This window comes from Carya illinoinensis, chromosome 16 (assembly GCF_018687715.1).
Source record: "Carya illinoinensis cultivar Pawnee chromosome 16, C.illinoinensisPawnee_v1, whole genome shotgun sequence".
Taxonomy (NCBI): Eukaryota; Viridiplantae; Streptophyta; class Magnoliopsida; order Fagales; family Juglandaceae; genus Carya; species Carya illinoinensis.
The window spans coordinates 6,469,902-6,497,307 of record NC_056767.1 but is presented as its reverse complement, the minus strand read 5'-3'; the positions used below and the strand labels follow the sequence as shown (position 1 = coordinate 6,497,307).

The 27,406-nt window shown below is 38.0% G+C and overlaps 1 pseudogene; it reads right to left on the bottom strand.

Moving 5' to 3' along the window:
- Nucleotides 1-19,052: 19,052 nt before the first annotated feature.
- Nucleotides 19,053-26,976, bottom strand: LOC122298748 (annotated as a pseudogene).
- Nucleotides 26,977-27,406: the final 430 nt, after the last annotated feature.

Below are 27,406 nucleotides of genomic sequence, written 5' to 3'. Positions count from 1 at the left end.
AAGAAGTGGTAGATAGAAATTAATCCCTCAAACATTTAAGTTTGATACTTGGTTTAGCAGTCCCACATTTAATCCATACTTGGAATTTGAACATGCCAACAGTCACACTATATATCTGATCTACATCTAGAAGTACATACTCGCACTGACAAAATCTTAGTTGAATGGGAGTTGTAAGGGGTCTTGGCTAGCACAACCAAATCAGCACTGCCCTGAGAATCTGTCAATTGACCTGTTGCAATAAAACAATAATATAAACTCAGACCAGTTTGTACAGATTAATAACCACCAATTTATATACTACTACAATGGCATAATATATACACCTGAAAACATCTACTATTGCAACATAGTTAAATAATTAAAATATACCTACACACAAAAATAAGATGTGTTTGCAGTGTATATAACAGAAGCACCATAACTATTACAAACTCGTTTTTTTGAGAGAAGATTGATTTCCATCATACTAAATTGTGTACTTTATGTTTTCTACTGCAACACATCTCCATATTTTTTTACCAACTATCAACTTGCAAACAAAGCATTTTGTTTTACACCTTCTAACTAATAATATCCTTATAAAAATCCATCCCTTCTTATAAGTAATCCAAGTCTTTGAACATCTCCCTATCCATAGAGATTCAATTAATATGGCAGTAGTTTATTATGCATCACTTTGGAAAACTGTTTACCTGCAGGTCCTTCACCCTCTCCATCAAGAGTAGATTTCCCACATAGGACTGATCAAAAGTGTAATAGTAGTAAATTCCTCTGGTTTTCATAGCTTCATCAAAAGTGTAGCAAAAGTTGTGGTCAAAACTCAAAAGTAGTTGCTGCTGGCATGTTGCTGGCTAAGGAATGAGTCGAGTCTCTCTTTGAGACTCTAATTCTGTCTCAACTCCTGACATACGATTGTTTACACGTTCCTCATACTCTCGCATATGTTCCCTCATTGCCATGAAACCACCTTGGATCTCTTCAAGCCTATTTTGGTAATATTCTGCATTTTTCTTATTTTCTGCATTTTCCTCAGCTAGACGTTCATATTCCTCATTGGGTACTCCAGCTAGTTTAGGCAAATCAGGCAAAACAGAGTGGCCGAGGCCCCTGGAATACCCTGACCTATGTCCCAAAACTTCCCTGAATATGGTTGCTGCTGCTTCATCACTTCGATCTTCAGGGTCCTTGGCATTCATCATTCGAACCATCTCATTCTATGGAATTTAATACACAAACAATCAGCATGATACAATTCAATAACTGGAAGCATGTTGATCATAATACTTAGATAAGCCATGTTATATTCAGTACAGCCCGTTAATTGGCATATGGAAATTACTTAGTGTACAATACTAGTGCATCAAGTCATATAAGGAATGATCCCCTTCTCTAAGTATGGTTTTATTGGCATTCTAACAGTGTATTAGATGCATATTCTCTGCATTTTTTGACAATTTGCTATAGGTATAACCAAATACATCTTTAAATATACCGAAATTGTACACTAGTTTAACTTCAATATGCATGCACTATTAAAAGGCTCACATAATTCTCTTCTGTGGTTGGTGTGATAAATCTCCCTTTTTTGTTCGACCAATGCGACTCTCTGTAGAAATCAATGAGATTCTTGTCCTTCTACATGATCATTGGCAACTTGTTAACAATAAACATTCTGTTGCAGAGGAAAAAAACTGCCTAAACAACTTCGAGACAGCATCCAGAATTTGACATACCTTTCTTTCCATTAAAACAACAAACGACGTCCTTCCGCTTGTGTGGTTGACTTTTTGTTTACTCCTATTTTCTTTGTTTTGGGTTGACATTTTCTACAACAGATTTATCAAGAGTTTGGCTAGTTGTGCTTAAATGATGTGCAGTAATTTAGAACAAGCATGAAGACCGAATGTGTATTGGTTTAACTGTCTATGAGCATATTCCACTTTTAATGGGCCATCAATATGACCAGTTTATGGTCTCTTACCTTAAAGTCATCACTAGCCCAACGACGGCATAGCCATTCCCAAACCGGCTGCGATACCAATGTCCCTCCATTAGCCATTGCCTCCTCATGTGTTGCAAAAGTCAAGTACTTACGGTGTAGCTTATAATGAAACGCATTATAAGCACGTGATAGTTGACTCGTCACCGTCCGACGGTGATTTTTCTTCATCCAATCGAATACAAAGTCAGCCTATCAATTAACAAGTTGTTAAACACCCAATGTTGTAGTCATTTGCTGTGTGTTTGTACATTGTCTTAATAACATGTATATCATGTATTTGAATTAATATTATGCTATATTCTGCCCAATATTCAGATCTTACTGTGTTTGTGATTAAGTAGGCTATCATAAGCAATTTGGTGTGTACTGAGAATATTTATTTGTACATCTTGTCCAAGCATTTGGAAATTGGCTAAATATTTAATCACAGATAGCATATACTAACATTTTAGACAATATATACGCTTATATTCACATAGATTTATACCATGTATATACCAGATTATATACACACTACTCTATTCCACTTTCACATATCATTGCACAATTGGCTTAGGCACCTATTGGCCTATTATTTTCTCAAATATGTATACCATGCATATATGTCCAGTACACTGCTCAGCCTTCATAAACCCATGTCACATATACTCTAGTCTTTAATTACTCGTACTAGCAAAAGACACATAGTTTGAACAATATGCAAGGGCTGAATTTGCCATAAGTAAATATTCAAGTTAGAAACCCATACTCGAACACGTTCAATAAGTTCCTCCTTCGCCTTCTGATCAACGGCACTCCAGCTAACAGCCCTCATATCTGCATGGTGTTTTACGACCCATGTCACTCTTGTTGTGTAGACATTTCTATTATCGCATGATGGGCCTATCTTCCCATCTTTGATCTCTAGTGGTATCTTCCCGTACTTGCGCAATCTCTCAAACTCTGTGCCCTTTGCTACACCCCTAACAGGTTTACTACCACTTGCAACATCTGCATTGTTTTAGCACAAAGGGAAGCAGATGGCCATATTAAATCTTAATCCACATGCAGCTATAACCTCCCAAGACAGTGTGTTAATTAACTGTATAGATACCCTATTAAGGAGTAAAAATAGCCTAACTTACCCTCTGTTGTTGTATTCACCTCTGCATGAGTACATGGAGGCTCTCTAGCTACAAATGGCCATGGGTCATCTGGAGGTTGAGTGGAGTCATCAGAGTGAACCTCATCAGCTTCATCATTCAATGTCCAAGCTGGTGGTGCTTGCTGCGGTGGTCGAAGGGTGGCAGGCAACACACGTCCTCGGCCTCTCCCTCTAGTTGACAGAGTCCTCATTGATCCTGCAGTAGAAACATCATGGTCCTATCAGTCATTTGCATTAGCTTCCCTGTTCATATACTGAAAATAGCCTGCTTCCCTGATCATCTCTATGGAAAGAAAGTCTTATATAAAAGCAGAAAATGGAGGAGAAGCAAAAGGTATAGAGCACAAAATGGTCTAGAACCAAAAGGTATAGAGCACAAAATGTAGGAGCAGAATCTAATGAAGTTCATGTGCATGCAAAATGATGAAGCCTTCGGCTCTAAGCCATGCCAACTGATGTGCAGAAATAAATATAGCCATACCTAATGGTGGAAGGAAGTGGGATACCAATATGTTTACCAGAAAAAAACCCAACAAGAAGTGTCACTCCTGCTTTCGGCACCAATATCTCAAACAGACCAACTGGTTCAGAAATAAACCTATATATATTTCCTGTAAAGAATTGGAAAATTTGTCATCCCGCTTGAACCTCATCAACTTCTCCCGCGCAAGTGAAGGCTACAAACTGTAACAGCATGGGCGCTACTGATGTACTAGGTTACTTGCAAATGCTGATCTCTGTTCTGAATACATGAGATGACAGCTATTCTGTAATATAGCCATCATTAACCTGTATATCTGATAATCGATAATTTCTGATTTTAGATTAACTGCACACAACTTGGTCTATTTATGGATATATATTCATACGTAATTACCATGTTTCCAATTAGTAGAAATTACTCTCTCTTGTTTTTACAAACTGGGCCTTCTAAATAAATATCTCTGAATTCTGACATCCATATCCTAGTAACTCATTATGTCATTTTTTTTATTCTTATTTTATAGATTAGCTGGGCAAGACTTGGCTACTTATGGACACCTGTATGCATAGGGAATACATATAAAATACCTAAATTGATCCAATCAAAGAGTAACAAATCCAACGTCTGCAGTTCCAATATTGTCTATTACATTTCCCCTACTGCACAAGACTTTCTATATATCTATATATATATATTTATACATATTTCATAAGTATGTATATTATATATTTATATAAACTGGTGCTTAAATCATCAATCTAGTGTAAGAGGAAATATTTGCACCTAATGATGTACCAATTGCCAACGCTTGGAAATACATATAAAATACCAACTCTGAGGTAAAATACCAGATCATACATAGCACATAGCACACTCTTGGAAATACATATACAAAACTGGCCGGAAGCCAATACAAAACATCTCGCCTATCATTGAAAATATAATTTCACACTTTGATACACGGTGGGCCATCAAATCCGAAATGTAAGGGAAATAACTCCAACGTTCCAACTTCAATTATGCTCATCTATTGAACAAGTCAACCTGCACAAGCTGGTCCCTTCCAGTTAATTTGAAACAATTGGTCCATTTTTGGCAAATGTTGTCTCTGGTTGTTCATGAAGACTTGGGGGTTCTTAATGGATGCATTCCAGCACAATTCTTCGGGAATTCCTGGTGCTTAATCTGCAGTTACAATATCATCATGTGTTACAAGTAATTGAATCACATGTAATCTAATGAGCTCTAACAGAATTCCATATGAACCTATCTATCATGTGCATGCAAAAATAGAATCAGTTTTGTTTTAATAGATCTAACAAGCAGAAAAATAGCCCCCACCCTAGCCATCATATTTGGCTAGGGATATTCACTAGCCATATAAAAAGCTATAGGGCCATAATTAGCATCATTTATCTTGAAATTCCATAAGATGTTTACCCAAGCTTATGCAATCAAATATTTTCAATGAATAAAACATATAAGGGCTGAACATGTGTTATAATATGGTTTGAACAATAGATTGGGTTTAAGTAATGAAACACATCACACACCATTGTCAGACGAAGTCTCACTGCCCGTTACATATTCATCATTGCAACCATATTCATCATCATGATCGAAGTCATCATCATCAGGAAGGGATAGTGGGTCATTCAAACTTGTATCAACACCAACATGGATTGGTTCAACGTCGGATCTATGCAAAGGAAGCGTGACGCTAGACGTACTAGCCACGGGTTCTACTTGAACGTAACCAGCTTCGTTCTCTTGGAAAGCAGGTACATCCATATTCGGCTCTTCATCGCCATCATCATTGACCAATGGTATAGTTGGAACATCATACATGTTCCTATTGGTCACATTTTGAACGATAGACCAACTACCACCCAATCCCAAATCTTTAAGGTAAAACACTTGGGTTGCTTGAGAGGCCAGGGCGAATGGCTCATCCTTATACCATTTGCGAGAAGTGTTGACACTTGTAATGTGGTGACCAACACGTATTCCTCTCCTCCTATCACCAACATCGAACCAGTCACATCTAAATAAATATACATGACGCCAACCCATGTAGCGTAATTGCAAGATCTCAAGCAAAACACCGTAGAAATCAATAGGCTTTGATTGATGCTCCCCTTTAACAACCAACCCACTATTTTGGGTTCGGCGATATTGTCCACGAGCCACAGTGTGGAATCTAGTGCCATTCATTATGCAAGTGTCAAATGAAGCAACCCATGGGTCTGGCCCACAGGCGAGTGCATATATGTCATCAGAGATAGAATCAATATTTTCTACGCGTAGTTCTTGAATCTGTCAATATATGGGGTATAACTGGTTAGGAAAACAATATAGCATTAAAAAAAGGTAGGAATATATTTTTTTGATTATAGAACCACATAGGTAACATACTCGGCAGCGAAACCAGGATGGAAATTCGGATTGGTGTCTATGTTGTACATTCTCTGAGGAAATTTCTGACATCCTTGAATAGTGCTCCCTACATAACCATGAAGGTAGACAATAGATTTTGATGTCATATTCTTTTGTTATAATTAGTTTATATAATATAGCCATACTTAATGTCAAGAAATGCCAACGCTTACTCAAGGTACTGGCCAATCTCTGCACAATTATTGAGCACATACCAACTTGCCTTTGCAAGAATAGTCTGCTCTAATCTTCTGGATGTAGGGGAGCCCAAAGGTCGTACATTTTGTGAGCAAATAGAGATAGATTCAGATTCTACATTCCTATCTATATCCTTGTTTCGATCATCCCGATTATATATGGTCTCAACATCATGGATGTACAAGGAGCAAAAGGTCAAGCATTCAACATGAACATAGGCTTCAGCAATTGACCCTTCCGGACGCACGTTATTTCTAACATAACGCTTGAATTTTCTCAAATATCGTTCAAACGGATACATCCACCTATATTGAACTGGGCCCGCAAGAAAAGCCTCACGAGGTAAATGAATGGCGAGGTGCACCATTATATCAAAGAATGCAGGTGGGAAAATCATTTCAAGCTTGCAGAGTATGATTGAAATATCTGTTTGTAGTTGCTTCAAAACTTCTAATGTCAATGTCCGTGCGCACAAAGCCTTGAAGAATGAACTAAACTCAGTCAATGCAAGCCGTATATCAGGTCGGGTAAACCCACCAATTGCAACTGGAAGTAATCTTTGCATGAAGACGTGACAGTCATGACTTTTCATTCCTGCTATCTTTCCATCATGAACTGAAACACATGTAGCAATGTTTGAGGCAAAACCATCTGGAAATTTAACAGCTGCAAGCCATTCACATAAGCGTCTCCTCTGGTCTAAATCCAACGTGTACGAGGCAATTTGCATGGAGTAGCCAGTACCTGACGGTTGTAGATGTAATTCCTTCCTTAATCCAAGCTCCATCAAGTCCTTACGTGCAGTAACAGTGTCTTTTGTTTTTCCTTCAATAGCCATCAAAGTTCCCAATACATTATCGCATATGTTTTTTTCAATATGCATAACATCGAGATTATGTTGTAAAGGCAACCTTGACCAATAAGGTAATTGGAAGAATATACTCTGTTTAGTCCAGGCCAATTCATCTGGTCTACGTTTCCTCTTTCTTGAACTTTTGCCAAATTCTACATTCCTAAGCTTCTCAAGTTGCTGGAGTAAATCATGGCCCGTGAGTTCTGGAGGAGGAGATCGATGGTCGTCATATCCATTGAATGCAGCCTTTTTCTTTCTCCAACTGTGTGCGGCTGGCAAGAAACGACGATGACCCATATAACAGTGTTTTCTGCCATGTTTCAACCACATGGAATCTGTTTCCTCGTTGCATAATGGACATGCCAACTTTCCCTTGGTGCTCCAGCCTAAAAGATTAGCATATGCGGGAAAATCATTTATGGTCCACAAAAGTGCAGCATGTAACTGGAAGTGTTCAGACACTGATGCATCATATGAATCTACACCGGCCTCCCATAACTCTTTTAATTCAGTAACTAACGGTTGCAAATAAACATCGATATCGTTTCCTGGTGCTTTGGGGCCAGGAATGAGCAAGGACAACATTAAAAACGGATCTTTCATGCATAAACACGGGGGCAAGTTATATGGCACGAGTATCACTGGCCAAATGCTATACGGTTTGTTCATATTATTGAATGGGTTAAAACCGTCACTGGCTAGACCCAATCTGACATTGCGAGCATCTTCTGCAAACCAACGATGATCTTTATCAAATTGCCTCCACAACTTAGAATCAGCAGGATGCCTTAGAGTACTGTGGTCATCAACTCGTTCTGTTTTATGCCATTTCATAGATTTTGTTATATTCTTCGACATAAATAATCTTTGTAATCTGGGTATAAGAGGAAAGTATCGTAACACCTTTTGGGGAATCTTCCCCTTTTTCACCCTGGTTGACATCCACCTTGACTCATTGCATTTAGAACAAACTTCTTTGTCCGCGTCATCTTTCCAAAATAGCATGCAGTCATTTGGGCATGCGTCGATTTTGACATAAGTAAAACCCAAACCACGCTCTAGGCGTCGGGCCTCGTGGTATGAGTTAGGTATCTCAATTTCTGGAAACGCAGATTTTAACAATTGTAAGACCATGTTAAATGACTTGATAGTCCACCCACCAATTGTTTTAATATGAAGCAGCTTGACTATAAATGAAAGCTTTGAAAACTTTCGGCAACTTGGATACAGTGGACTTCTCGCATCTTCAAACAATTGGTGAAAATTTTTTGTTTGGCCTGAACTCATTGAAGGATCCGAAGTAGTACCATGTTCCCCATCTGCATGGTCCATGAATGATCCAGCTCGAATGTCGTCTATCATCTCATCCATATCATCAACGTAATTCTCACTTTCATTAATTGTCTCTTCATCATCATCTAATGAATTCACACTGAAATTCTCACCTTCCCCATGAAAGATCCAACGTGTATAACTTGGATCAATACCTATCGTGAATAGATGATCTTCGACTTCATTGAGTGGTCGAAAAAAGTTATTATGGCATCTCCGACATGGACACCTGAAGGTATTACTTCCAGGTGCATTTTGTTTTGCCATTGTTAGGAGTTTATTAATCCCTTCACCATATTCACGTGACGTGAACCTATTTGGCACCTACATCCAAGTCTTGTCCATTTTGTCCACAAGGGATTTCTGACTTTTTCAACCAAGTCGACCAATATCTCTTACCTTAAGCATGTTGATAAGAAAATATAAAAAAGAATATTAATACACAAAGTTCCAAGGCACAAGGGAATTTAATTGTATATCTAACCAACATTAAATGTTATAAAGTTGAACATTTAATGTTACAACCATCATTCCTAGATTTAGTAAGGTCTATACTTGTATATATATCGATATGCATGGACCAATGTATATGTTCTAATGGTTCTTCGTGGACAGTTGCCACTAAATAATAGTAATTATAGTAATTACTATAGGCAACTATCAACAGAGAATCAGGCAAAATAGATAGTATGTATTCTTCATGCAACCAAAAGGCTCAATGAGCTATTTAGATGGATTAGTCCAATATTGGGATATTTTCAGTCCATCTTATTGGCAAAAACTAACAATATATCAATTAATTAATAGTAATACTTTGCTCAAAATCTCAATATTACAGTGTGTGAACAGATAGCAAGAATGCAGTTCAATTTGTGTGGGTAGTTCGGATTGGACAAACATGTGTTAAAGGCACTCATCAGAAATATTTGAACACATGTGGGTTCGCGATATGAACTCCAAAATTAACATCTATATCATTTTAATATACAAATATATATATATATAATAATATGGACGATTATTACAATTATATACGCTTATAAATAAACCAACTCAGAATTATCCCAAAAGCACAACAAATATATAATATACAATTATATATAACCAAATACTCAATCTGTCGAAGGAGAGAGCTTACCGCGGTGGGGCATGTAATAGCATGGGCTGGGTACGGCTGGCAGACGACGGGCAGGGGAGTTCAGAACAAAACAGAGGGACGGAGGCCGAAGTAAGATTCGTAGAGAGAGAGAGAGAGAGAGAGAGAGAAGGAGAGAGAAAGAGCTGGAAGCAGGGAATTCACACTACGTAATCGGCTGACAGTTCCGATGAGGCTACGGCAGCGTCCAGACGTTCATGTTCCAGGAGCGGCGGCGCCGATTACGCAGAGACAAAACTCCCGATTTCGTCGAATAGCGATTTGGGTAAATGCGAAATCAGATCTGAGTGGGACAAATACGCGGTCGTTTTGGTTGCTGAAATTGAGTGGGACAAATACGCGGTCGTTTTACACGCAAATATCTTTGATACCCAACATATAACGGCAATATATATATCACCGTAGTAAATTATCCACTTGACAACTAACTGCTTTTTCAGAAATTTAGCGGCAAAACCATCCTGCCGCAAACTCTATTTTGTTTCATTGGGGAGTCAAGAAATCGTCGCTGGAAGGACGTGCTGAAGGACAGCCTCAATTTGCTGCAGCCAAGTAGTCGCTGGAAACTAGAAGGATCAGCCACGATTTTACGCACTGCGGGCAAGTGTCACTCTGAAAGAAATTTGCCACCAATTCCCATCGCAGCAACCATCATCCACTTCAGCGTGTACACAAACGTCGGCAGGCAACAAGCCATTTTCCACGATTGACACTTGCGGCCACAAGAAACTGCCGTAATTAGGCAGCTACCCCCAGCGTTTTACCTTGCCCCCGAGACAGAACCCTGGATGAAGAACGGGATGGAAAACATGCGACGGATTCCACATCCCAGAAAAAAAAAAAACGCAGCATAAACCCATATGTGTTGTAGTGAATGGATCCCATTTATTTTTAAAATAATTGAACAGCACTTGCGCACTCCTCCGCAATTATATCTAACATTACTTTTTAATTAATATTTGGTTCTTGCGTCATCTTGTATACGGGTCACACACTTATTGCGTGATTTCTACATCTTAGAACCTCACAAAGTATCAAAGATTAATTTCATAAAAGTGTTGCAGAAGTGTTGCAATCACAAAAAAAAAATACAAATTGATATGATAGCTTCATATAATATGTTAAATCTACTTTATAATAAAAATAATTTTAGAATTTAACGTACCATATCAAATCATATAAATTTGTTAATAATTTATTTTGTGAAATTTTTTTTAGTTAAAGCACTTTTTCATATATATATGTATGACAAGTCCTAGGTCTTTAATTAATATTTCGTTGGTTCATTTTTCAATTTACTAGACGGGGGGGCTTTGATCAATTCAAAGATCAAGCTAGAAACCCTATTAATTATGCATTGTACATGGCGATGATGTTTGACAACTTGGCACCTGACATTGAAATATGACTATTTTAATGCAATCAAGTTTATTACTCATCGTTCTTACATACCACACGATACACTTATTTTTATTTATTTTAAAGATAAGATGATGCCCTCACTAGATCAGATTTCTCACCTGATGAGAAGATCATCATGCGAATGTAGCTATTATGATATTTTATTTTTTCTTTTTGATTAATTAGCCTTTGACAAATGGTATAAGAACATTAGATCCAATCAAGTTTGTCTTCTCAGTTACATAGATGGGGCAATGTTTTATTTAATTTAATTATTGATATTATTAATTTATTATGACAATTATTTCTGGTTGATATATAATAATTAAGAAATAATATTTTCAATCATAAAATACGATGCGCAAGTGCGTCAATACGTACCGAGCAAAAATTCAGGTAAAAAGAAAAAGAAATCAGATTTGAACCATTATTCAAGAGGTGCCATTTGGCAAGAAATGGTGAATAGTTAAGACTAGATCTATATACAGCGTCTCAAACAAGATTCTTGTAAATAGTTTGGCAATCTCATGTTGACCTCTGGCCTCCAGCTTGTTTGTTTGTATGGAAAAATATTCGACTTTCATAGATCATACGTGTTTTCTATTAAGAAGATGGACGAGATTGGTAAAAGAAGAGGCAAATTTCAAGTTTGTCATAAAATATAATTTCTTCCCTCTTAAATTTTTATTTTTTAAAATGTTTTTTAAATATAAAGGTATTTTTTCATGTGTCAATGCATCTTAGTATATTTTTAACACGTGCATATTGCTTGTCAGATAACATGCATCGATGCAATAAATATATGAATTTTGCTATATATAAGTAAAGTCGCGTACTAATCTGCGTACTAATACTTATTCATTCATACTTAAAATTTAAATTAATATTTATTTTAATAAAATCTATTTTTTGACCAATCACATTAAATTGGTACACAGATTAGTACACAATTATGTTTGAAACTAGATTTTTTCTAATATATATATATATATAGATTGTAGCATTCACTTCGAGCCCCCTCGTCTAGTTAGTAATAACGAACAAACTACGAACTCTCCCATAAAGGAAAAGAAAAAACACATGATGTTAGGAAAACTAATTAAGACTGTTACAAAATAAGTAATTTATTAATATATATATTATTCTAAAAGTAATATTGTTATTTTTATTATAAAACTTAGTTGGATTTGTTATTTTTAATTTATAAGTTTAACTTACTCTTATATATTATTTAATTCTTATTCAAGAATGACATTGGGAGTGGATATTGATACAACTTTATAGCACAAATTGTTATTTAACAATAATATTATAGTCGGATAGTCAATGCGTTAGCTTCATAAGAGCACAATTTCATCCTATTAAAATGGAAAATGATAACCATTTTGCCACTTTACTTAAAATGAAGAATGGTAAAGTAAAATCAAAAATTATTTTTTAACAAAATATTATAATAAGTAAAATTAAAAATTATTTTTTAACAAAATATTTTAATTACATTGATTGATTTACAATAAATTGTAATATAGTTATAAAAGATTTGTAAATGTATTATTATAATTATATATAAGTAATTAATAGTTGTGCGCACGTACGTACTGGGAAATTGTTGATTTTTAATCATATATATATAACTTAAGTTCTTGTCACGGGTTGAATTCATAGAAACAGCAAAGGAGTTGAAGGGAAGATGCTGGGATTATTCTAGCAGCACGAGTGAGGAAGGGAAGTGACAGTTAAAACTGTTACTTAATGAAATGCTACGTTTTGAAGAGCATGTAGTGAACGTGAAGTGGTGTCGTTTATTTTAATAGAGCGGCATCGTTTTTTGTATTCACAATTGTAATAGTTTTGTCATTGATACGCAGCGTTTTATACTTCTACTGTAATTGTATGTAGGCCGGTAGGGAAGGACGTGATAAATTTCTATAAAATGAAGGAAAATAACAGAAGAAGATATCAAGAAAGTTAATACAAATTCAGTTTCTCTTCTTCATTCTTCTCTTCTCTTCTTCATCATTTTCTGGAGATTGACTATCTCGAAATATTAGTCACATTGGGTCCATAACATTTTGGTATCACGAGCCATGGCAGAAGGAACTCGGTCCTATGCTCAAGTGGTGGAATCTTTAAACCATTTGAGACAACAGCAAGATCGTCAACAGAAACAGTTGGAAGATACTATTGCAGTGTTGGTACAGCAACAAGAATCTGCAAGAATGGATAGAGAGAACCAAGAAGAGAAGTTTAATGATCTTTTTCAATAGATTTCAAGAATTTCAATCAATACAACACCTGGTATTGAGGGGCCAGAGCTACATGAGGGAATGGGTGAGGTGAATCATCGTGAGAATCAAATGGACAATTTTGACAGAAGCCTTACTAAGGGAATTAAGGTGGAGTTTCCAAGATTCAATAGCAAGAACCCATCTGCGTGGATTTATAGAACCAACCAGTATTTTTTGTATCATCAAGTTCCTCCTGGTCAGAGGATATTTTTTGCTTCTTTCCATATGGATGATGAAGCATTGGTGTGGTTTCAAAATGCTAGTGAAGTTGGGGTGTTTTGTAGTTGGGAAGAATTTATTAAGGCACTTCATACTCGATTTGGGTCAACTCCATATGATGATCCTATGGAATCTCTTACAAGGCTTAAGCAAGGGGAAATAGTCACTAGTTACAAGGCAGAATTTGAAGTTTTGTCTAACAGAATTCGTGGAATTTCATAAAGAAATAAACTCAGTTGTTTCTTGAGTGGCTTGCGTAATGAGATAAGGTTGCCAGTGAGGATGCTGAATCCTACCAACCTTAATGATGCCTTTGGGTTGGCAAAAATTCAAGAACAATATGTGTGGAGCACTAGGAGACAGTGGAAAAATAGCAATCTGGATTTTCTATAATCCAGTGGAAGTAACAACTACAAGCATGCTCAATCTGGATCAATCTTGGTTGCTCCTAAGTTTCAACCCTTGTCCAAGATTCAGTACAAAAGATGACTGAATCACAGATGCAAGAACGAAGAAAGAAAGGCTTATGTTATTTCTGTGATGAGAAATACAGATTTGGTCATAAGTGTGATAAGCCAAAGCTTTATTTGCTGGAAAGTATGGATTGGCCTACTAGTCTTGATGATGATGCAAGCTCAGAAGAAGCAGCCTGAGTTCGTAGATGATGAAAAGGAAGATGAGCCACAAATTGCTTCCATTTCTTTTCATGCATTGGGAGGAGCGACAAGTCCTCAAACTATGAGTTGTGGGGAAAATTCGAAAAAATAGGGTGGTCATTTTAATTGACACTGGCAGTACCCATAACTTTGTGGATACTGCAGTGATTTCCAAGTGTGGTTTAAGAATGCAACAGTCTCAATCAATACCAGTGAAGGTGGCAAATGGAGATGTGTTGCTGAGTGATGGGAAGTGTACTGAAGTGGAGGTGCAAATACAAGGTACAAACTTCAATCTAGACTTTTTTACTCTTTCTTTAGGAGGATGTGATATTGTTTTGGGGGTGCAATGGCTCCTGTCATTGGGACCAGTCATTCGGGACTTTGTTGAGATGAAGATAGAATTTACCTATAAAGGGGTAGTCACTTGTCTTAAGGATTTACCATTTAACAATACTTCTGTGATCGATGACAAAGAAGTATGTAAGCTTTCTACTATGGAGACAAAAGGGGTATTTTTACAAATGATTTTTGTTAATCCTGAGAAAGAACAGAAAGTGAGTTTTGAAATTTCTGAGTTGTTATCTCAATTTGGAAGAGTGTTTGAAGAACCTAAAGGGTTGCCATCTAGAAGAAGTCAGGATCATAGAATCCAATTAAAAGAAGAATCAGTACCTAGAAGTGTTAAACCATATAGGTACCCCTTTTATCAGAAAACTAAAATAGAGAAGATTGTTTCAGAGTTAATGCAGTCAGGAGTTATAAGGCCTAGCCAATCCCTATTTTCTTCACCTGTAATTTTGGTGAGGAAAGTTTATGGTACTTGGAGAATGTGTATGGATTACAGACTCCTTAACCAAGCTACAGTTAAAGACAAATATCCAATTCCGGTTGTAGATGAGCCGTTGGATGAACTCTCTGGTGCAGCAATTTTTTCTAAATTGGATTTGAGGAGTGGGTATCATCATATTCAAATGAGGGAAGAGGATATTGAGAAAACTGTTTTTAGAACTCATGAAAGTCATTATGAGTTACTTGTGATACCATTTGGACTCACTAATGCACCTTCCACCTTTCAAGGTTTTATGAATGATGTTTTTAGGCCTTTCTTGAGACACTTTGTTATTGTTTTTTTTTATGATATACTGGTATATAGCAAGGATCCTATTTCTCATTTGCAGCATCTTAAAATTGTGTTGCAAACATTGGAGAATCATCAACTATATGCAAAGAAAAGTAAATGCAAGTTTGCTTCTTCTGAGATAGAGTATTTAGGTCATGTAATTTCTGAAGAGGGAGTGAAAGCGGACCCTAAGAAATTAGAATCCATGATCAAATGGCCTGTTCCAAAAAATGTGAAATCCTTGAGGGGTTTTTTGGGGTTGACTGGGTACGACAGGAAGTTTATAAAGAATTATGGACAAATAGCATCTCCATTGACTAAACTATTGAAAAAAGACAATTTTAATTGGTCTAAGAAGGCTACTGAGGCATTTGCAGAGTTGAATTTGGCTGTTACAAGTCCTCCTGTATTGAGTCTACCGGATTTCACTCAACCATTTATAATAGAATGTGATGCATGTGGTAATGGAGTTAGGGCGGTGTTGATGCAAAAACAGAAAACTTTGGCTTTTTTAAGTCAGGCTTTGAAGGGTAGAAATCTTCTGCTATCTACTTATGAAAAAGAACTTTTAGCCTTAGTGATTGCAGTAAAAAAATGGAGACCTTATCTGCTTGGAGGCTCGTTTGTGGTTCGTACTGATCATCATAGTCTGAAGTTCTTGCTTGAGCAAAAGGTGGGCACTCCTGCACAGCAGAAATGGATATCAAAGCTAATGGGATATGATTTTAAAATTGAATACAAGAGGCGAGTGGAAAACAAGGTTGTTGATGCCTTGTCAAGAAAATGAAGTACTGAAGACACTTTATCATTATCTGTAATATCCTTTCCTAACCCTTCTTGGATGTAGGAATTAAAAAATGGTTATGACTATGATGAAGTGGTGCATCAAGTACTCAAGGGTTTGAAGGGGGGACATCCTCAACATTCTTCCTTTAGCCTTAAACATGACATCCTATTTAAGAAGAACAGAATCTATGTACCAGATGTTGCTGAAATAAAAATCAAGATTTTGCAATTTCTACATGCTAGCCCTAGTGCAGGCCATTCAGGGCTTCATAAGTCTTTACAGAGGGCCTGGTCTCAGTTTTATTGGCCAGGCATGAAAGGTGATATGAAGAAGTTCATAAGGGAGTGCAAAGTTTGTCAAAGGAACAAAATGGAGAACAGTAAGCCTGCTGGAATGCTACAGCCTCTTCCAATTCCACAAACAATTTGGACTGATATATCCATGGATTTTGTGGAGGGATTGCCTAATTCAAAGGGGTATTTTGTCATCATGGTAGTAGTTGATAGGCTTTCAAAGTATGCCCATTTTATAGCTGTGAAACATCCCTTCACTGCCTCTACAATTGCTTCCTTGCTTATGACTAATATTTTCAAACTCTATGGGATGCCCAAGAGTATAGTTTCTGATAGGGGCTCCACTTTTATTAGTTCCTTTTGGAAAGAGTTTTTTAAGTTGCAAGGAGTTGTGCTTTCCTATACTTCTGCATACCATCCACAAAGTGATGATCAAACAGAAGCTGTCAACAAGACATTAGAGCAGTATCTCAGGTGTTTTTCTAGTGATAAACCAAGAGGGTGGGCTGATTAGTTACCTTTAGTTGAGTGGTGGTATAATACCACAACTCATTCTTCAACAAAGACTGGCTGATAATCCAAGTGTGGATGAGAATTTGAAGACAAGACAGCAGATCTCAGTGTTGTTACATGCTAATTTGGTGGCTGCTCAAGATAGAATGAAACTGTTTTATGACAAGAATAGAACTGAAAGGGAATTTCAAGCGGGTGACTAGGTTTATTTGAGGTTACAACCTTACAAGCAGCATTCAGTAGCCCTGCGAAAGAACTTCAAACTGTCTCCACGATCCTATGGCCCCTTCTTAGTCACTCAAAGGATTGGGAAGTTGGCATATAGGCCTGAACCAGAAGAAATTATCCTTCGTTGTAGTAGACCAGTCAATAATAGAGCTCTTGTGGAAGTTTTGATTAAGTTTTGATTAAGTCAATAGTAGACCAGAAGAAATTATCCTGTATTTCATGTATCTTGCTTGAAGAAAAAAATAGGCCATAATGTTTCACCTCTCACAACTCTACCTCCAGTAGATGTTTATGGAGACTTAACGCCTGAACCAGAAGAAATTATCCTTCGTTGTAGTAGACCAGTCAATAATAGAGCTCTTGTGGAAGTTTTGATTAAGTGGCAAGGAATGACAGCAGATGAGGCAACTTGGGAACCATACTGGAAGCTAAGAGAAGCATTTCCTCACCTTGTGGGCAAGGTGTTATAGAGAGGGAGGGTATGTCACGGGTTGAATTCATAGAAACAACAAAGGAGTTGCAAGGAATGAAGGGAAGATGCTGGGATTGTTGTAGCAACACGAGTGAGGAAGGAAAGTGATAGTTAAAACTGTTACTTAATGAAGTGCTGCATTTTGAAGAGCATGTAGTGAACGTGAAGTGGTGTTGTTTAGTTTAATAGAGCGACGTCATTTTTTGTATTCACCATTGTAATAGTTTTTTCATTGATACGCAGTGTTTTATACTTCTGCTGTAATTGTACATAGGCCATTAGGGAAGGACGTGATGAATTTCTATAAAAGGAAGGAAAATAACAGAAGAAGATGTCAAGAAAGTTAATACAAATTCAGTTTCTCTTCTTCATTCTACTCTTCTCTTCTTCATCATTTTCTGGAGATTGACTATCTCGAATTAGTCACATTGGGTCCGTAACAGTTGTTGAATGTGGCACTCTTCGATTGCTAATGGAAATAAATAAAATGTAAGAGGAGGTTTGGATAGTGCATTGAGATGAGATTAGTTGAGATAAAAGTTAAATAAAATATTATTATTATTTTAGAATTTGAAAATTTTGAATTGTTTAGTGTATTTTGCGTAAAAATGTGAGATAGTTGATTAGATGATATGAGATGTGATGAAATAATTTTTATATCGAAACCTAGCCTAAATGGAGTCAGAATCCAATTAGAACTTGGGTTCAGCCATAGTCAAGTTAGGATAAGAGTTTCATTCCACTAGTACAATATTGTACCTGTCTTTGCCCAAGAACTTGATCTTCATTGGCACTTGGGAACAAAAGTTTCCACATATTGATAGGAAATTTAGAGAAAGAAGAAAAGAGAGGGGGGGGGGGGGGGGGGGGGGGGGGGGGGGGGGGATCTACTCATAGTCAATTGTTATGAAACTTGGCACAAGGGAAGGACACAATCTCCCACAGCAAAAACATCATCCTTACAAACCATAGAATTAGGTCATGAAACACTAGGTGTGCTGCACTCAACAATGACATTCTTAAAAGCGCATGTATCTAATGCTCATATGCTTAAATCTATAAATCCAAAGTTTTAATTGCATTCGACGACGTCCGGTCGTCTCGTCTATGGGATAGGAAAATACGAGCACGTGAACATTCCAACATAACATTTAGACAAACCAGAACTGTTTATCCATGTATGTTATAATCAATATCATATGTATCGGGATCAAACTAACTTCCATTTATAGACAAGTTTCAACTACCATGCGAGGATGAAAAATAAATAACAGCCAGAATAAATAAAACAAACACAAACAAGTGGAGTACACAAGGTATTTTGAGCAAGATAGAAAAAGGGCATTGTGTGTACCAATTTACAAGTTGGCACCAAATTTTCACCCACTCTAATCAGAACCAAATGGTTTTGATGTCTATGATGAAAAAAAAGGGAGGGGTGGGACTCTTGATCAGTGACTAAACTTACTGGTGATTGCACTGTAACAAAGAGAATGACAGAACATGAGAAAAAGAAACTCCACTATGCCATATGCATTTAAAGAACTACCATAGCCATGTTTGGAAAACAATGCAAACCCACCAATAATGCTAGACAGGAGGGGGCATTCTTCTTGGCCTGCTGCCGCAACCTTCTTCTGTACTCAGATGGTTCCTGCATGATAGGCCCACAGAAGTACCAATTCTCCATTAGCAAGACTTTAAATTTCAGAACTTCTAGAATTGGGATGGGAGGAATTTCAAAAACCTGGATGAAGACCTGGTAGCCATCAGTTTGTGCTGGATCGGCAGGGTTGGGTTGCCCAGCAAATTCTGAATGCCCACTAGAATTTGCTTTACAGTAATGGCAGGTCTTCACCCCCTGAAAACAACATTAAGAGGTCAAATAGCTGCAAGCCTTCCTCATCGATTATGTGAATAAAGGTCACAATCTGTGAATCCATATAATTACAATGTCGATTACTTATACTGTGCTCATTGAGAATTGACAAACAAACAGTTCCAGGACGGGTAGACATTTGGATGGAAGAAATTCTGTGGAAACTTGCAGTTTGGGGGGTTTACTAGGATAGTCCTCACTGAAAAGAATTGTATGTGGAAAATAGCCACCCTCCCAATCAGTCTGCAACATTTTCTTTTGGGTAAGTCAGTTTAATTGAAGAAAATCCCAAGTATGATGTCGCGAGGAAAACGCTGTATACTTATATAAAAATAGACACAAGAAATCCAGAGCGGGAGAAAGCCACCACCCATTACAACCAGAGTAGCACCATTGACACAACTAGCAACGGAATGAGCAACATAAGGCATAATACTCAGCTAGCAATGCAAGAGTGAATGCACTGAAAGTGCCAGTCTATAACATTAAGAAGATAGATGCATTGCCAATAATTGAGACATTGAACCAATGTAATTAAACCAAAAAAGTTATATCAGCTTATACTTCCAGAAAACTCATCTCCTAGATCCCTATAAGCTAAAAGAAAATTCCTTTGATTTGCTCTGGCTTAAAGCAATTCAGATTATTACCATTACATGTCTTCACATTCAAAGGAGAAAAGAATGTATCCTGGAAAATGTTTGTCTTGCATCCCAAGTATCTGTGGGAAAAGCCCTAAAACATCTTTTAGTTGTGTACTACATAATCTCTACAGTTCAATTATACTGTTGAGAACCACAATGATGTCTCCAGATTGTGTTTTGACACATCTTCTTAACACATTACGCCTTGACTTACTGAAAAACCCAACCACCTAACCTAAGGTTAATTCGGAAACTCCACCATCCAAAAATGCATGTAAATGAATCACAATATTATAATACAGTGCAGAAACTAGAAAGATTAATCTCCATTATAGTGGATCAACAAGCCTTCATTGAAATACTTGGCCCTGCCATGCAATTCCACTTCACAAATAAACTCTTTCCAAAGGCATTTATTTTCTCACAGTAGAGACCATCGTGTCATCCATCACTACCTTAATCCATGTCCTCTTCTTCTGCAAGCTAGATTAACTAAAGCATATAACTCCCTTGTCCTTGTTATGTGTACTTGGTAGTCTTTTCCCCAAAAAGTCAGCGCAGTAACCAACTCTTTTGTAATCATGCCGAATCATCCTAGAATGTAAATTCAAAACTAAGAATTAAAATTTAGTAAAAAATCAGAGAGTAAGTCAACAGTCAAAAAACAATGCATGAAAGGGGATATTATATCATTGTTAATATTATCATCCTGAGAAATGAGGGATTTCACAGCCCACTCTGTATAATTTGCTGTAAAGGGACTATTTGCCAGACTTGGAAATTTTCCAAACACAATGGTACAAGTAACATAGGCTCAATGGAGAACATATGAATGGTTCAAGTGGAGCAGTGTAACACACCTGATGGATAGTGTTTGGATAACTAGAAAATATGAGAGAAAATGTAAAGAAAATGGTCAGATTTGAGGTTGACTGGCCTCCAATAGAAGAGAGGTTGAGAGCAAAATAGGAAACAATTGTATTCAGATTCTCGATAGATCACTTCAGTAGCTACAGTGAGCATATATGCTAGAGCCTTGCAAAACATCTGAAAAAGGCCTCAGCCTAAATAAAACATGACCCAAGACTAATACCTAACGGACTGGATAAAAGAAATAACAAGCTATCAGCCCAGCTACCCTGTGGCCCACTTCAATACATAACATAAAGAAAAACAACAAGTAATAGGCCCAAACTGGCCCATGGCCCATGTATATTGTTCCTAGACTGTGACAGGCAGCCCGACTGCTAATAAGCTTTGACTCATACGGTAGTTCCAGAGGTTAATTACATCAAAACTTGCCAATAAAAAAGGGCATTCCCAATAGCTTTTTCTTAACAATAAATTGTTAAAACGATTGTGCATATTTTCAGATCCAGTTCTGTAAACCCATTTCCCCAATTATGTGACAGTAAAGAGCAATACAAAGAACATGTCATGGTTAAATATAAGCATGACATGAAGGGATCAGAGTGCAGTTAAGCAACTAAAACTTACTTTACTACAAGGAAATGAGCCCCAGAAAGGATCATCACCTGCGGTTGATTTAGATGTAGAAACACAAATTATTAGTATATTTTCCTGTAAGACAAAAGATTATGCCAGTTTTAACAAAGAAAAGCAATCCAATCAAAGCACTCATCTACCGGAAAACGGGCAAGGTAGGGCAAAAATTGCAGTTATTGTCATGTTGTCTTCAAACACTACACCAAGGGCAACAGCGAGCCATCAAAGAAAGCGTTGGTGTCAAAACTACCCAACAGCAGAAGAAACCAAGATATTACTGAAACAGCAAATTTAAAAACTTTTTGGCGGTTAGTTCAATCAAAAAGATATTCAGAGAGAAAGCCTACTCCCTTGGAGACATGGCTGAGAAACTGTGCGATTACAACATAAAATCGTCACTATATCCCCGAAGAAAGACTCGATACAATTCCAACTAAGATAAGTTTAGTTGGAAGATGAGAAGGAAACTGAAGACCAGACTGGGCCAGAAATAGAGAATGGGCCTCACGAAACGTTAGGCCTAACATCGAACCAGAAAGGGCCCAGCTTGCGGGAGTCAGTCATTCCGGATGAAAATGAATTGGAGGAAAGGTCGAACTCTAGGCTCAAGTTGTTAATACCGAGAGAAGCACGTAGATGGAAAAGGAAGGCCAGAGAGCAGCAAAGGCCAGTAGCTACTTCCATTTCTACTAGATCTCAAGGTGTCAAACGAGGCATAGAGGTAAGTCTCTCAAGCACTATCTCTCAAAAGAAAGCAAAGAAATATGGTGTGGTGGACCTGTTGATTTTGAATAATGATTGTTCGGAGAAGGTGGTGGCTGCGAGTCAGCCCCACCAGAAGCAATGAAAATCATAAGCTGGAACTGTCGGGGGCTTGGGAACCCCCGAACAGTTCAAATCCTTCGGTTACTAGTGAAGGAGAAGTTACCCGACGTGGTTTTTATTATGGAAACTAAACTAAACTATGGGAGATCATATAGGATTGCAAAGTCTTTGAATTTCGAAGGATATTGTGTCAGTGAGGCCGTTGGTAGAAGTGGAGGTCTCATCCTGATGTGGAAACAAAAAGAATTACTCGAGTTAGTTAATTTCTCAAGATATCATTTTAATGTGATGGTTAAAAATGGTTTCAGTAGTTTTAGTTGGCTGTTGACATGTTTTTATGGACATCCGAATGCTTCCTTAAGAAAATATACTTGGAGCCTTCTATCTTCTTTCAAACCTGGTGAGGAGGGGTGGGCGGTGATTGGTGACTTCAATGAGATTTTATACAACAATGAGAAGGTAGGGGGAAATTACAGAAGTGAATATCTCATGAGAAGTTTCAGAAAGGTTCTAGAGGAGGGAGATCTGTTTGATCTAGGGTGGAAAAGAAACAAGTTTACGTGGTGCAATCATCGTGAAGATGAGTCTTTCACCAAAGAAAGATTAGATCGAGTCCTTGCTAATTCGAGGTGGAAAGCTTTTTACTCAAAGGTTTCAGTGGAAACACTCCCAGCTATCTGTTCTGACTACAGCCCAATACTATTTGACTGTAGTATTGAGAGGTGTTCAGAAGCCAGATACTTCTTTTCTTTTAAGTATGAAGCCAATTGGAGTAAGGAGGAGGGGTGTAGTGAGATTGTTGGGTCAGCTTGGCATGGCAGTAGTGGAGGAGAGACTGGTTTGATCAGGATCATGGAAAAGCTGGACAGTACAAGAAGGGGGCTTCAGAGCTGGAGCAGAAATATGGTTAGAGATAGAAACAGAGCTCTTAAGGAAAAAACTCAGCTTTTGGGTGAACTGCAAAGCCGAGCAGATTCTAGTACTATGAATGAACAAAAAAGTATACAAAAAGAGCTGGATTTTTTGTTGGAGCAAGAAGACACAAGATGGAGGCAGAGGGCAAAGAGGCACTGGTTAATGGGGGGGACAGAAATACTAAATTCTATCATGCTTGTGTCAATCAGAGAAGAAAGAAGAATAACATCACAAAAATAAGAAATGGGGAAGGGACAGAGTTGAGGAAAATGGAAGATATAGCTGCAGGTTTTAAGGATCTCTACAAAGCAATCTATAAGTCAACAGCCCCTAGTTCAGCTTGCATTGAGCAATGTATTCAGGGAATTGAACCGAGAGTGACAGGTGATATGAAACAAGGGTTGGAAAGGGATTTTACAGAAAGGGAAGTGGAGGTAGCCCTAAAACAGATGTCTCCTTTCAAGTCTCCAGGTCCAGATGGGTTTAGCGCAGGGTTTTTTCAAGACCATTGGGAGATAGTGGGTCCTGAGATTTCAAGAGCTGTCCTAGATTACTTCAAATCAGGTCACTTACCAAGGGATTTAAACCACACACATCTGGTTCTAATCCCAAAGTCTAGCTCACCTGTCTCAGTTCATGATTTTAGGCCAATTTCTCTTTGCAATGTGGTTTACAAGCTTATCTCCAAGGTCTTAGCTAATAGAATGAAAGGTATGCTGGATAAGGTGATTTCGGGGAACCAAAGTGCATTCATTCCTAGAAGGCTGATTACAAATAATATTATGGTGGCTTATGAGGTTCTTCACTCAATGCAGACAAAACAGAAGGGTAGAGAAGGATCTATGGCAATAAAACTTGATATGTCAAAAGCGTATGATAGGGTGAAGTGGGATTTTCTGGAGGCTATGTTACTAAAGCTAGGTTTTGGACAGAGATGGACAGATTTACTGATGAATTGTGTAAAATCCGTCTCATTTTCAATAATCATAAATGGAACTCCGGGAGAGTCTTTTGTACCATCAAGAGGGCTAAGACAAGGTGATCCCTTATCACCTTATCTATTCTTGTTTTGTGTGGAAGGACTAAGTGCCTTGTTTCATCATGCTGAAAGTAGAGGTTAGATAAGGGGGGTGGCAGTAGCAAGGGGTGGTTCCAGGATTAATCATCTTCTATTTGCAGATGATTGTGTGATATTCTGCAGGGCAAGGATAGTAGAATGGTATGTAATCTATGATATGCTGGTCCAGTACGAAAAGGCTTCAGGTCAGACTCTAAACAAGGAAAAAACTAGTGTATTTTTCAGCTCCAACACAAGAGGGGAAACAAGGGACTTTATCTTACAACAAGTTAATGGTTTGAGGTGCAACAATTATAACAAGTACTTAGGCCTACCTACAGTGGTTGGAAGATCAAGATACAACTCTTTTAGAGGGCTGAAGGATAGGATATGGAAGAAAATAACTGGCTGGAAGACAAGTTTTCTATCAACAGCAGGGAAGGAAGTCTTGATTAAAAGTGTTCTTCAGGCAATACCAGCATATGCCATGAGTGTTTTTAAACTACCAGTTTTTTTGCTCAGGGAAATTGAAGCTTTATTAGCCAAGTTCTGGTGGAATAACAAACGAGAAGGGAGAGGCATACACTGGAAAACATGGAAGTTCTTGGGGACTTTTAAAAATCAGGGGGGCTTAGGTTTCAGGGACCTAAACTGTTTTAATAAAGCCCTTCTAGCAAAACAGCTATGGAGATTTTTGAAGGAATCGAATTTGTTAGTCTCTCAGATTTTCAAGCAAAAGTATTTCCAGCAAAGTGACCTAATGGAAGCTAAGCTAAGAGGCTCACCCTCTTATGTGTGGAGAAGTTTATGGGGCAGCTTGGGGTTGGTAAAGGTAGGGATGGTATGGAGGGTGGGGAATGGAAAGAGCATTTACATCTGGAAAGATAAGTGGATTCCGTGCCCACTAACTTATCAGGTTCAGACCCCTATGAACATGTTTGATGCAGAAACCAAAGTAGAAGTGCTGATTGATGAAGGTACAAAATCTTGGAAAGAAGAGGTTGTGGCTGCTGTTTTTAGAGAAGAGGAAGCACGGGTGATCATGTCAATTCCTTTGAGCAATAGAGGAGCAAGCGACAGAAGAATATGGAGTGCCTCAGCTAGAGGGGTTTTTTCAGTCAAAAGTGCATATGCACTGGAGTGTACTCTTCAGAAAAGGAACGAGGGTGGTACATCTTTCAATGGGGTTCCTAATAGACTGTGGAAAAGAATTTGGGATCTTAAGGTACCAGGCAAAGTAAAGATGATGGTATGGAAGTGTGCTAATAAGATTCTACCAACTAGAGATAACCTCTTCAGGAAAAATATTTTGAAGGACAATACCTGTCCTGTCTGCTTGAGTGAACCCGAAACTGTGGTGCATGTGTGCTGGGGGTGTTCTGCTGCAGCAGATGTGTGGGGTGGACTTTCTGTGTTCAGGAAATGGAGAAGAAACTTCTATGATTTTCAGGCCCTGTGGGAGGAGATGGGAACGAAACTAAAACAGGAGGAATTGGAGCTGGCTGCTACTGTCATGCATAGTATCTGGTTGAGGAGAAATGAAATGGTTTTCAATGGTAATTTTCAGTCTCCGAATGCAGTCATAGCTAAGGCACAAGCTGATTACGCTGTGTTTAGGGAGGTGCAGGAAGGTGTTCCAGGGGCAGCAGCTAGAATTCTTAGTAGTGACTCCAGGCAGGTTTGGAATCCCCCTGTATGGCCTTGGTACAAGGCAAATTTTGATGCAAGTTTTGATAAAGATAGGGGAAGAATGGGGATAGGGGTGGTTGTAAGGGATTCGGAGGGGGCTTTGATTGGGAGTCTGATTGCACCAAGGAGGAATGTCACCTCGACTTTCCAAGCAGAGTGTCATGCTCTACACAGAGCAATGGTCTTCTGCACTGAACTGGGTTTGATGCATGTTTGTTTTGAAGGGGATGCAAAAGCTGTAGTTGATGCTGTAAATTCAGAAACAGAAGACAACTCTTGGGATGGCCAGCTTATTGAAGACATTCGACAGCTTAAGGCAGCCTATCCTGTGTGGAAACTGGGTTTTGTCCGAAGATCTGCAAATGCTAGTGCTCATACAGCAGCTAAGTTAGCAGTATTTTTTTCTTGTGAAAGTGTATGGCTGGAGGATGGTCCAAGTGAGGTTAGAAGATCCATTATGGATGAGTTAGTGTGTAACGAACTAATTCAATCTTAGTAATGAATTTGTCTTTCCTTTCAAAAAAACTAAGATAAGTTTAACATATTATATACATATATAATTTAACCAAGGGAGAAATAAATTACACATAACATGACTGCATTACAAGTACCTTTGCAAAAACAGGTCCAATTCTTTACACTAAAGAAAACGAATGCCAACAAGAACCTAAAAAATAAAAAGAATCAGTAAGATCGTGCATAACAAATACAAGACACGTAAGACAAAGTATGGAGAAAAGATTCTAAAAAAAATCCCAACTTTCTATATCACAGACACTATAAATTTTCCCGGGAAAGCCCAACAAAAGAAAGCGAACTCACCCCAGCCTTGCCAGGGAAGATACACTGCCAGACCATCATATTCACGGACCCATCTGTGGACCGGTCTCACCGTAAAAAATAAATACATAAACGAACAAGCATTGAGCTAGAACATCAATGGATGACTAAGAAGAAAGAAGCAGAGAAAGAAAGAGTTGAGAACGGACATGGGAGTGATTCGTATGCCAGGATTTTCGCTCCTCGGCAAGACGACCGCTCTCGGCAAGAAAAGGGCTGCAAGTTCACTGGTTTGGGGTAGGGGTGTAAATTTTAACCGGTAAACCGGAAAACCGGACCGGTTGTGCCGGTTTTGAACCGGTCCGGTCCGGAACCGGTTTCATAAAATGAAAAACCGGCCGGAACCGGTCCAGTTTCGGTTCCGGCCATTTTTAGACCGGACCGGTACTATTTAATATGTGTATATTTTTTTTATTTATTTAATGTTATATGTTATATATTTTATATTATATATAATTTTTTA